At 34.5% G+C, this 14,693-nt stretch overlaps 1 pseudogene; it reads left to right on the top strand.

Moving 5' to 3' along the window:
• Window positions 1-9,415: 9,415 nt before the first annotated feature.
• LOC142149644 (uncharacterized) lies at window positions 9,416-10,696 on the top strand (annotated as a pseudogene).
• Window positions 10,697-14,693: the final 3,997 nt, after the last annotated feature.

Genomic DNA, 14,693 nt, shown 5'->3' with positions numbered 1-14,693 from the left:
GATTGTGTGGGTTGGGAGGTAGTTTGATTAAATTCTCAGTGAGCCCTATTGTGTGGGGACAGATAGGACAAACATGTCCCCAAGTCAGCACAGACATCATGGCACCATATAGTTCACTATGGGGAGGATAACTACAGCAGGGTATAAAGGTAGGGTGTATACTGAGAGTGGGCTACTTCATTGGAAGGCTGAGCAGGAATTCAGGTTCCATCAGTTTGTTCTTTCCATCATCAGTTTAGCCCACGGTGTGAGTCAGTATGCCAGGCTGTGAGACACGGAGTTATATCCTATTATAACAAAGAACAATAGACTTGGTCGTTACCTCATATTGCTGTCACAGACTTTTTAGCTGCTACATCCCACTAAGTCAAACAGATGAGTGATACAGACATTTAGCAGGTATTTCCCAGAGCCTTCTGTAAGCTTTGGGGTTATTGACTTCCTGGAATCTGGAACTATTCACTGTATTGTGTGAATTTTAAAATAAAAATCAACTTCTTTCAACCATTTGGAGTTGTGCCCCAGTGATTAGAGAACCCACTGGTGGATACCATCCCTGGTATCTTTACACTCTGCTGAGAGATGTTTTCAGATGAAGCCCAAGTTAAATGTCTGTGCTCCCTCATGTTTGTGGTTCTCCCAAGGGAAAGAGTTGTGAGGGGGAAGGAGAGTGTGATGTGAATATAATATACAAGTGGTGCTAATATGTAAATGTACTGTTTGTTATTAAGGATATTAGTAGTCATCTAGGATTTATATGTCTTGTATAAAAGTATCCTGCTTTCAGAATTCTGCCCTTATATTGTTGTAGATCACCTTGGTGACTTCTAATATCCTTATAACTCACAAGGTGCATAATCCTATATAGGTGCAGCACGTTGAAAGGCTGCAGACATCATCTGCTCAGTTCTATGCATGAAGGGTTAAATAAAAACATGAGATTTATGGAATGCTTGAAGGCTTTGACACTGATTTATGTCTGATTGGGAGCCGGGATGTGTTACAGAGGTTGGGAACAGCATAGGAGAAATCCTGATGGTGGGAGTGGGAAGAGGTAATCAGTACGGAGGTTGGACTGCTGTCATTGGTTGAGTGGAGCAGGTGGGAGGGAGTATGTGAGGAAATGAGGTTGGATATGTAGTGCGGAGAGAAGTGGTTGAGGGCTTTGTAGGTAAGGAGTATGAATTATATTCTGAAGCGGAACTGTCTATTGTGAGTTTTACCAGGGGAGAGGTAATAGGACATAGGAGAGAAGGGGGAAACAGCACAGATACCCTTATATCACTTTATATATATATTATACCATATATTATAGAGTACACACATAATAGGAGCAGCAGCACTCACTTGTATCTTATAAAGATCCGGGGCAGAGGCACAGAGCATAATACAGTATATTACAATCAGGCCAACACTCAGAATGAACACAAAATCATAGTTATTAGGTTAAGCCATTTGAAAAACAAGGTAATTCAGAGGTCGTCCTTTTCTCACTTGTTGTGGTCTTTTAGATCAGCTTGTTAATCAATTGGATCAATCTAATATCTATGATTTTTTGTTTATTCTGAGTGTTGTCCTGCTTGTAATATGCAGGATCTTTTTACATAAACATAGGATCCTCTGCACTCATCAACAACATTATTAATGATATTTTAGATGTAATCTGAACTGTAATCTGAAATTTCCCCTTTCTGGACAGTTCTTACACTAAATATAAACATGCATCACTGTTCTAAACATATTAACATAATCATTGGAGATTTATATGTGTGTGTTATGTCTAATTTTTTATTGTATCTCATGTTGAAATCAGAGTTACTGATGATACTTAGAACAGGTCTTTCTGCTCACACCCTCTGCATAGACAATAGGTGAATCCTAAACAAAAGGTCCATTTGTTGACATAACAGGATTCCAGAAACTGCAGTTATCTAATTAGAAGATTTCACCACCTTCTGAGGTCTAATTATAATTTTCCTTTGTAGTAAGTGACCTTAGGAATATTTAAATCTTATTTACAAGTCAGGGAGGTTTACATGAGAAGCAGCTTTGATGAAAGAAAACACATTTTATAAGACTCTAATTTAAATATCACCTGGAGACAAACAGTCTGAGAATACTTTTTTGTCATCTGGGAACTATTGAACAGAGATGGGGAGAAATGACAAAACAATAATGTTCATTTGTAATATATGATGAACATTTACAAAATTTAAATTACACTGTATAAGTTATATGTGTAGGGATAGGAATAGTTTAGCTCTACCATAATATTAAAATCCAACTTTTGTTGTACAATTACTTAAAATTTCGACCCAAATAGTTTCACAAACCAGCCATTGATATATATATCATGATAATTATATAAACAAACATGAATAAATAAATAAAACTGATAATAAATATAGATTAGCAATAATATATATTCTTTAACAGTACTATGGTGTATATATGTGTGTATTATAACTAAATATTCTCTGAAAGTACTGCGATATCATGTATGTAATATATCTATATATTCTCTATCAGTACTGTGGTATCATGTGTGTAATATATCTATATATAACCTATCAGTACTATGGTATCATGTGTGTAATATATCTATATATTCTCTATCAGTACTGTGGTATCATGTGTGTAATATATCTATATATTCTCTATCAGTACTGTGATATCATGTGTGTAATATATATATATATATATATATATATATATATATATATATTCTCTATCAGTACTGTGGTATCATGTGTGTAATATATCTATATATTCTCTATCAGTACTGTGGTATCATGTGTGTAATATATCTATATATTCTCTATCAGTACTGTGGTATCATGTGTGTATTATATCTATATATTCTCTATCAGTACTGTGGTATCATGTGTGTAATATATCTATATATTCTCTATCAGTACTGTGGTATCATGTGTGTAATATATCTATATATTCTCTATCAGTACTGTGGTATAATGAGTGTAATATTAATGTAATGGCCCTGCACAGGAGGTCCGGCTAGTACTGATAGCAATTGAATAGCAAACTCTCTGCCTCAGTGTAATTACTAGCAAACTGCATTGTAAGTCATACAATTAATGTGTCTGAATCTTACTATGAAAAAAACCCATTGATTAGCTATTAATATTTTGTATTTTTTATTAGATCTTCTATATTACTTAACCGGTAGATGTTATTTAATCTCTAGCTGTTGCCTTTTACCAATGTAGACTTGTGGCTGACTGAGGATCATCTGTTTATCTGCTGCCGCTGACTTATGTGTTTATTTAGTTCATCTGACACATGTGATACATCAACACTCCTGTTGTATTTATGTGATGTAATGTGACACATTGTTGCCTCCACTTAGTTTATTGTGATACATATATGTGATACATTTAGTTGTGCCTCTTGTCACAGTTGTTTCGTCTATTCTTGTTCAAATTACATTGGTTGATTATTCTAATCAGAGTTTCTCTGTTCTCACAAATTTTTACATACGCTGATAATCTGTTATTTACTCTGAGCTGTTATTATTCCATATGTGATTATCTGTTTTACTGATATTTTGCTGGTAGAAAGAAGTCAGATCCATTAATACATGTAAAAAAAAACTTTTAATACTTATATATGTTCTGAATTTTAATCTTAAATATCAAAGAGGTTTGCAGCAATCCTTACAAAGTTGGACATTTGTCTTTCCGTTGTACAGGTGATTAGTGATCAGATGTGATTGAATACATCACATATAAATACTGAGACTGTGTCACCTGGATTCATCCTTCTGATGAAAGTCCAACAGCACAGAAACGTGTCAATATAAAATTCTTCTACTAACATACAAGGCCATCAACAAAATTGCACCGACATACATTTCCTCACTTGTCTCGAAATATCTCCCTAATCGACACCTCCGTTCTGCACAAGATTTATGTCTCTCCTCCACTCTCATCACATCCTCCCATTCTCGGTTACAGGATTTTTTCCGGGCTGCACCCACTTTGTGGAATTCCCTCCCACGCACAGTAAGACTTTCCTCTAGTCTTCAAACCTTCAAGCGTTCACTGAAAACCCACCTCTTCAGACAAGGTTATGATATTCCTCAACCATCATCTTAATTTCCCTAGATTACCCTATTGCCATCCTCTACACAGCTAACGCAAGACAACAACCCACTGACCAACATTGTAACACACACAGCCCACTCAGTACTTTTACCTTTGCAGTCTGGCTGGTCCATTGTGCAATATGATGTAGCACATGCCCTTGTGTTTCTAACTCCCATTGTCCTATAGATTGTAAGCTTTCGAGCAGGGTTCTCTTACCTCTCTGTCTGTATGTATTACCCAGTATTGTCTTATTAATGTTTGTTCCCAATTGTAAAGCGCTACGGAATTTGCTGGCGCTATATAAATAAATGTTGATGATGATGATGATGAAGGTTCTTACTACAGTCTCCATAAGGATTGGTCACATTATTTTCAGAAGTAGATCTCTGCTTTCAGTATTTATGAAATTCGATATCTATGATGAGCCTATTTTTCCCTATTATTCTAAGCAGAACACTGGTAATTGAAGGGTTTTAGATCTCAACATTTATCACCTGTATACTGACTGTCTGTTTTCAATCCCAGATTCCAGGAATGACATTGCACAGTGAACCCAGGTGACATTAAGTTACCTGATATATGATCATTGTTAACAGCTAGTTCTAATAATTGTATACATGAATCTTTCAATCATGTTCCTGAGGGTGCTATCATCTGCTTTATAACAATTGAAAGGAGTTTTTTTTATTGTGTATTAAATAGATTTGATAGTTATATGAGGTTCTGCTATATGTATCATTCTGGCTTTATTTAGATGAATATCCTCAATAATCTGCCTTTTCAATTTCATTTATATTAAATAATTTACTTATATCTTTTGTTATAGTGTATTTTTAACAATGAATAAAATTAATATCAGAGTTACTGCTGATATGTACAATAGGACATTCTGCTCACACTGTCTGCCTACACAATAGACAAATCCTAAACGGAAGGTCCAGACTGCGCTGATCTAATTAGAATGTGAGATTTTACCACCTGCCAAGGTCTAATTAGTATTTTCCTTTAAAGTCAGTGACCTTAGGAATGTTTATACCACATTTACATGTCAATGAGATTTACATGAGAGACCTGGAGACAAACAGTCTGAGAACCTTCTGGTCATCCCGGGAACTACTGAAGAGAGATGGGGTGGAATGACTATAAATAGGCAGTATCAGCCCAGTGTTAGTGAGTTGGTGGCTGGAGAGCTGGAAGGATGGAGCAGTAAGAATGATCAGGAGGGAAAGAGATAGAAGGAGAACTCTTCAGAGTAAGATAATTATATTATACATAAGAATATACTGATATATACACAAACATTTATAAGTGTTATATTATAGATATTGTATTGTAAATATGGGATGTGTTTTTGTCTTAGCAATGTTTATATAGTTATTATTACAATCTAACAGCATTATAATTAATATAGTATATTACTGTGCATTGTATATTCTGTACATTGTATTATCTATTAGTAAATATTATATTGTAAAACAAAGCTGTGTTACATGTGTTGAACTTTAAATCTCCTGATAATACACTGTACATTATATGTATCTGCTTTCTCCTATGGTTGCAGTGTAGTTAGATATACATGAACCAGTATGTTTGCAATATATACATAAACATATTTATGGACATTTCTAGATTTTCACCTAAATTGTATGAGTCATATATGTAAGGACGGGAAAAATTTAGATCTCCCATAATTATAAAAGTCAACAATTGTTGCACAATTGCTTAAGATAATGGTTCAAATAGTTTTATGAGCCAACCGTTGTATACATGATAATAAGTATAGTTTGGCAATAATATATATTCCCTATCAGTACTGTGGCATCATCGGTGTATTATATCTATATATTCTCTAGCAGTACTGTGGTATCATGTGTGTAATATATCTATATATTCTCTATCAGTACTGTGGAATCATGTATGTAATATATCTATATATTCTCTATCAGTACTGTGGTATCATGTGTGTAATATATCTATATATTCTCTATCAGTACTGTGGTATCATGTGTGTAATATATCTATATATTCTCTATCAGTACTGTGATATCATGTGTGTAATATATCTATATATTCTCTAGCAGTACTGTTGTATCATGTGTGTAATATATCTATATATTCTCTATCAATACTGTGATATAATGTGTGTAATATATCTATATATTCTCTATCAGTACTGTGGTATCATGTGTGTAATATATCTATATATTCTCTATCAGTACTGTGGTATCATGTGTGTAATATATCTATATATTCTCTATCAGTACTGTGGAATCATGTGTGTAATATATCTATATATTCTCTATCAGTACTGTGATATCATGTGTGTAATATTTTCTATATTCTCTATCAGTACTGTGGTATCGTGTGTGTAATATATATATATCTACCAGTACTCTTGTGTAATTTGTGTAATATATGTACTGTATATCATAACATTATGATTACTCCAGATAGTGTATTTTCTCCAAGAGGTAATTAACATTAACAGGAAAGCCTATTTCTCAGATAATGTTCTGAAAATTTGTTTTATACATTCTTATCTTCCTATAGATTCTCAGAAAATTCCCATTCACAGTCATGTATATTAGTGTGTGTCCAAACTACATCCCTACAGGTGTCCAAAATATAATTATGTAGTATTAAACAATGTATCACTACAATCTGAGGGAGTTACCAAGTTATATACATATTCTATGTATTTGTATCAGTGATTCCCCCATATCAGACATAAGGGGCCATGATTGTGACCAGATTAATAGACTGAGCAAGAAGTGTTTTATTTTGCACTATATAGAGAAGTGTTTTACACTGTATTGAAAATTGTTATTTTAGCGCTAATTTAATGGAATTAATGGAAATCATTCTACTTACTATAGTATAAACTGTCAGATGTGATATAAAGTAAGAAGTTACCTGAACCCTACAATTATATAAGAGATTATTGGTGGGAGACACTGCACCACTAAGGTAAATGTAATACAACATTGTTTCAAATATATAGAACACTAATTATTAACGATGACCTATGGGGAGACGTCCTCCCCCTGTGTTACATTCTCACATATATCTTCTATTACTACTGATCACACTTAATTTTCATTGTAATAGATTGTTTGGGAAAACTAGATATAAATAAATATTTGTTCTAAACGATTTGTTCTTGTCACAACATTAGTGAGGACTGAGAGAGTCTTCAATACTGGGATCATTTATCTTTCCTCCCTGTAATAGTATCACTTTGTCCTGGGAGAGCACCTCATAGAGAAACACATAAAAGAAGATATAAAGATGAGAACAACTGGGATAATTTACTGGTATTTATACCGATGTCATCTCTTTATCATGTGGGAATAATACGTATTTGCTTAAAATTGAATAATAGTAACAACAGACAGATCTGCCTATACTAGGAAGCATTTTAGAATTATCACAGTAAAGAAATATAAAAACAATGGTTAACTTAACTGGATAAATTATTACAGGGCCATCATATGATAAATGTCAGCAAATAGCTTAATTATTGCTTCACTATAAACCATGCACCCAATTTTCTTCATAATATGATATGTATATTAATAGAGATGGTTATGTACTCTAAAGTCCAAACACTATATTGCGGAATTACCCCATATTATTTATATATATATATATATATATATATATATATATATATATAGTATATAATATAAGTTATACTATATATAAAATAATATATTATGTGACTCCAGAGTGCCCTCTTAAGTGTACTTATTGACTATTTTGTTCAAGGGAGCACCACCTACAATAAATATGTAAACTGCTTCATTAATAGTGAGTAGGTGATGAGTCCATTATCTCCTGTGCGGATATATCACAGCTTTGTGTCTTGTAAGGATGTACAGAGAAAGCCTTCACAGTGTTTATTAAGAATGTATGTAGGTAATTTTAATTCTACTTTTAATACCTTGGTATCTTTCCCATATTATTAGCGACTTACTCAGTGTTCTTCATCTGATTTTGTAAATCTGTTCTTGGCTGGTCGAAGATGTACAAGATCTGAGCCTTTATCTTGAGGATAACGTGTATTTATTGCATAATACTTTATATTATGGCTTATTTTTAACAGTGAATCACATTGAAATCAGAGTTAGGGCTGCCTAGACAATACATAGATACATAAAAAACAAAAGGTCTACTTGTTGACATAACAGGAAGTCAGATACTATGATAATCTAATTAGAATGCAAGATTTTACCATGAGTCAAGGTCTAATTAGAATTTTCTTTTATAGTAATTGATATTAGAAATGTGTATACATCATTTACATGCCAAGAAAGTGAGAGACCTGGAAAGAAACAGTCTGAGAATATATTTTGGTCATCCCGGGACCTATTGCAGAGAGATGGGGAGGAATGTCTATAAATAGGCATTATCAGCCCAGTGTTAGTGATTTGGTGGCTGCAGAGCTGGAAGGATGGAATAGTTAGAAAGATCAGGAAAGAAAGTGATAGAAGCAGAAATCACCAGAGTAAGGTCATTTTATTGATACATAAACACAATTGCGCATATATTATGTTGTAGATATCGTATTGTTATATATGTGTGGTGCGTCTATGTCTTTACAATGTTTGTATTGTTAGCACTGACACCTAACAGAATTATAATTATTAGGGTAATCATTTGTTCTTTTTATATTCTGTAATTTGTATTATCATTAGTAAATATTGAAAAACAAGATTTCTTTCCTCATTTTGATCTGTTTTTCTTCTAATGTAATAGTGAATATGTGGAGAGTACTTAATCTCCTATAGGGATGTATCACAGCTTATTGTCATCTGTGAGTGTACAGATAAGTCTCCACAGTTTTATTTATGAATATATGTGGCAATATACACAAGAATAAAAACAATTGCAAATGGTTGGGTCATATTTGCTTGTGTATAAAATATATTTGTCTTCTGTACACAACATTACTTTTGTTAAAGTAGATTAATTATTGTATAAGGCTTCTAAATATTAACAAACTTTTTTTTCTTAGGTGAATTAATGAACAGGATCACACTCAAAACAGAAGACATTTTGGGAAAGGACTTTGTACTCTAAACATGAGTGTTCCAAAAGAATAGTCTCATCTACATGTCATACAGACTATAAACATCAGTTCTTCATAAACTCTTTTGAATTTTCACAATCTTATTTTATTTTTTAATAGAAGAAACCTTCTACAAATAAGTTGCTGGTAACTAATACGCTAGAAGTCCTATCTATGCTCTGAATGTCACAAAGTTTTTGCTTGTAAATCACAACTACATCAGAGGACTCACACAAGAATGAAGCCATATAAATGCTCTGAATGCTACAAGTGTTTTACCAAAAAGTCAAATCTTGATGCACATCAGAGGATTCACACAGAAGAGAAACCATTTAAATGCTCTGAATGTATCAAGTGTTTTTCCCAGAATTCACATCTTGTTGCACATCAGAGGATTCACACAGGAGAGAAACCATTTGAATGCTCTGAATGTAGCAAGTGTTTTACCCAGAACTCACATCTTGTTGCACATCAGAGGATTCACACAGGAGAGAAACCATTTAAATGCTCTGAATGTAGCAAGTGTTTTACAAAGAATTCAAGTCTTGTAAGACATGAGGTGATTCACACAGGAGAGAAACCATTCAAATGCTCTGAATGTAGCAAGTGTTTTACCCAAAAATCAGATCTTGTAATACATCACAGGATTCACACAGGAGAGAACCCATTTAAATTAACCATTAACACACTTTTTTCTCTTAGGTGAATTAATGAACAGGATCATACTAAAAACAGAAGACATTTTGGGAAAGGACTTTGTACTCTGAACATGAGTGTTCCAAAAGTATAGTCTCATCTACATGTCATACAGACTACAAACATCAGTTCCTAATAAACTCTTTTGGATTTACAATGTCTTATTTTTTTTTTTAATAAAAGAAACCTTCTACAAATAAGCTGCTGGTGAATAATGTGCTAGAAGCCCTATCTATATTCTGAATGTCTCAAAAGTTTTGCTTATAAATCACAACTGACGATACATCAGAGGACTCACACAAGAATGAAACCATTTAAATGCTCTGAATGCTACAAGTGTTTTACCAAAAAGTCAAATCTTGATGCACATCACAGAATTCACAGAGGAGAGAAATCATATAAATGCTCTGAATGTAGCAAGTGCTTTACCAAAAATTCAAGTTTTGTAAGACATGAGAGGATTCACACAGGAGAGAAACCATTCAAATGCTCTGAATGTAGCAAATGTTTTATTCAAACGTCATCTCTTGAAAAACATTGGAAGATCCAGACAGAAGAGAAATTATTTTAATGCTCTGAATGTACCAAGTGTTTTACTCATAATTCATGTTTTCTTGCACATCAGATGATTCACACAAGAGACAAACCATTTAAATACTCTGACTGTAGCAAGAGTTTTACCCACAAGCCAGCTCTTATACAGCATCAGAGGATTCACACAGGAGCAGCAAGTGTTAAATTGAAAGAAGAGCACTTGTCACTCACCAGAAGATTCATACACAAGAGTCACCCTGAGGATCTGAATGTAGCATATGTATCATAAGCAAGTTATGTTGTTCTATCACCATAATATCCATATAGGGGATATGCAGTTTTATTTTTTTTTAAATCTAGCAAGTGTTATATATAACATCAAGGCCATGTTATATGTCAGAGAAGACTAGAGGGGTCTGGCAAGGGGACTTGGGGGCATTTTTCATATGGGAAGGTCTAACTGTAATGATCTAGGGCTGCACTACACAATCACATAATGACAATGGGGCAGCCCTTCCTGAGCTCTGTAATATACAGCTGCTCTGCTCATGCAGGTAAAGGAACTAGTAGAATAAAGAATGTTCTATCCAGAAGAGAGTTCCTGCAGCTCTTCTCAGTACTGGGATTCCTTCTATGACAGGCAGAGCTATGAATACCGAACATATCTAAACTAACACTGCACACTGCCCTGTTCCACACTACATGTGCTCCTATTGGTCTCTGTTACATCTCCTTAATGTTTCCCTCATACCGTTCAATTGCTATCTTGGTTGCTGTATTCCCTAATAACCAATCAGATCATCACATTTGTTGTTTTGATGACACCAGAGTGCTAATAGCTGATATCTAGTTTCTACGGGTTACAGCAAATCCTTGTTCTTCACACCATGTTATTATATAAACCTCAAGGAGGAGACATTGCTTCCTAGTCTACTTGTATTTTATTAGTTATCCAAATCATACAGCGCTGACCTGTATATAGACTGAAGAACAATGCTCACACAATATCTGTAATTACCATTTATTTTACTGGCGGCTGTTTCTATAACACTTGATGTTGAATAAAATCTGATCATGATACATGCGGAAATTCTGTTTTTGATTGTGGAACTAACATCTTTTTTCAGTATTAATTAATATTGTACACTCTGCTATATTTTAGAAGATGGAACCAGAGGTGATATTTATGGGGTTGTGTGATGCTGATAATATGAGAGCCAATAATAAAAACACTGCAAAGACCAGTTATCATTATTATCATACAGCAAATGTATTAGAGGGATGTAGTAGAAATGTCTACAATGGAATTTGAAGAAGCTTTGAAATGTAAAATGTCTAAATCATAATGTTGACTGAGATATTGTCTACACTGTTATAATGTTGACCAAAATAATTTATGTTATAACGACACTCTTCACATTATATTAGGGATTTTAGCAACATGTAGTCGTTATCATTTACATCACCTCTGGGTTCTTCACTACGTTATATTTGTCAACTATGCCCTTTTTTTTTCACTCTTTCTTTTCAATTATTATTATCTTTTGTTTATAAGGCACCACAAGGATTCTGTAGCGTTGCACACAGGAGGTTAGAGTATGAAACACAATGACAAAACGACAAGTCAAAAATGACAATATTATATAAATTTAAACAACAAAACAACATAATTATATAAGGAAAATACTAGGAGATATCGCCCTGTTCATGAGAGCTGACATTCTAGAGGGGGTGGGTGGACACAGAGTGGGTGAAACAGAGTGGGGTGAGTTGAGGTAGGGGATGGACAGGTTGGAGAGTTAGGAGGAGGGCTGGTAGGATTGAATGAAAACATGAGATTTAAGGAATGTTTGAAGGTTTTGAAGCTGATTGATAGTCTAATTGGGAGTGGGGATGTGTTCCAGAGGTTGGGAACAGAATTGGAGAAATCCTGATGGTGGGAGTGGGAAGAGGGAATCAGTACGGAGGTTGGGCTGCTGTCATTGGCTGAGCAGAGTAGGTGGGAGGGAGTGTGAGGGTAATGAGGTTGGATATGTAGTGCGGAGAGGAGTGGTTGAGGGCTTTGTAGGTAAGGAGTATGAATTGTATTCTGAAGTGGACATGTCTACTGTGAGTGTTACCAGGGGAGAGGTAATAGGACACAGGAGAGGTGGGAAAACAGGACAGTTAGCCTTACATCACTTAATATATATATTATACCATATATTATATAGTATACACATAATAAAGGCAGCAGCACTCTCTTGTATCTTGTACAGATCCGGGGCAGAGACAGGGAACACAATATAGCACTCAGAATAAACAAAAAAATCATATTTATTAGGTTAATCCATTTGAGCACCGAGTTAATCCAGAGGTCGTTCATTTGTCAATTTTTCTGGTCTTTTGCATTAACTCGCAGCTCAAATGTATTAACCTAATATGATTGTGTAATCATCCTGAGTGTTATCCTGCTTGTCATATGCAGGATCTTTTTACATAAACATAGGATCCTCTGCACTTACCAACAACATTATTAATGATATTCTAGCTGTACTCTGTGTTGAACGACAGGGAGTGTCACATATTGTAATACATGCTAAGCTGACAAACTCACTCAGAAGTCTCCCCTTTCAGGCCAATTCCTACACTAAATATAAACATACATCACAGTGCTAAAAATATTATCATAATCATTGGAGATCCATATATGTGTGTGTTATGTCTCATTTTTCATGGTGAATCATACTGAAATCAAAATTACTTCTGATATTTAGAACAGGTCTTTCTGCTCACACCCTCTGCATAGACAATAAGTCAATAATAAACAAAAGGTCCTTTTGTTGACATAACAGGATGCCAGAAACTGTGACGATCCAATTAGAAGATTTTACCACCTGTTGAGGTCTAATTAGAATTTCCCATGTAGTAAGTGGCCTTAGGAATGTTTATATCTCATTTACATGTCAGTGAGATTTACATGAGAGACCTGGAGACAAACAGTCTGAGAACCTTCTGGTCATCCCGGGAACTATTGAAGAGAGATGGGGAGGAATGACTATAAATAGGCAGTATCAGCCCAGTGTTAGTGAGTTGGTGGCTGGAGAGCTGGAAGGATGGAACAGTAAGAATGATCAGGAGGGAAAGAGATAGAAGGAGAAATCTTCAGAGTAAGGTAATTATATTATGCCCAATAATATACTGAGACATACACAAACATTTATAGATATCATGTTATAGATATTGTTTTGTAATACATATCATATATGTTTTTATCTGAACAATGATTATCTGGATAGTATTGTAATCTAATAGCATTGAATGTAGTAAGTGTTTTACCCAAAAGTCAGATCTTGTAAAACATCAGAGGATTCACACAGGAGAAAAACCATTTAAATGCTCTGAATGTAGCAAGTGTTTTACCCAGAAATCAAAGATGGTTGCACATTAGAGAATTCACACAATATAAACAATATAAATGTTCTGAATGTTCTGAATATAACAAGTTTTTCTGAAAAAAGGACAAAGCTTTGAGTACTGAATATTTCTACTGGAACACATCACACTGCCCTATTTCACAATACATGTGAGTTTATTAGTCTATGTTATAGCCTCCGTGTTCTTTCCCTCATGCTTTTCTATTACTGTCTTATTTCCATCTGTTATGACAACTATGTACTCAGAAAAAGTTATTTAGTAAATGTTGCATGTAAAATACTGGCTGCTGTATCCCATAGCAGCCAATCAGATCATCACATTTGCTGGTATGATGATAGCCGACTACTAGTAGCTGATATCTGGTTGCTATGGGTTACAGCACATCTTTGTTCTTCACACTATGTAATTAAATAACTCCCAAGGAAAACACATTATTCCCCAGGGTACCTGTAAATGTCCTTCAAAAGTATAGTATAGTATAGTAATGTATAGTGATTGTCATCAGACAGTACTGACCTGTATATAGACTGAAGGACCATGTTCACACAATATCTGTAATTACCATTTATGTTACTGACAGTTGTTTCTATCACACTGATGTTTAATAAAAACAGATATTGATAAATGTGTAGATTCTGTTCTTGATTGTGGAACTAATATATTTTTCAGTAGTAATGAGTACCGTATTTCCCCAAGTATAAGACGCACCCATGAATAAGACGCACCTTAATTTTGGGGCCCAAAATGAAAAAAAAAGCTTCCTGAGACGACTGGGGTCTACCACTGCCTGCTGAACGTCCCACGCCATCTCATGCTCTGAGCATGCTGCCCTCCTGGCGGTTTCCAAATTCCTGGGTGCCCCTGACTTT

Source organism: Mixophyes fleayi, chromosome 4 (assembly GCF_038048845.1).
Source record: "Mixophyes fleayi isolate aMixFle1 chromosome 4, aMixFle1.hap1, whole genome shotgun sequence".
Lineage (NCBI taxonomy): Eukaryota > Metazoa > Chordata > Amphibia > Anura > Limnodynastidae > Mixophyes > Mixophyes fleayi.
This window is presented reverse-complemented; position numbering and strand designations above follow the sequence as displayed.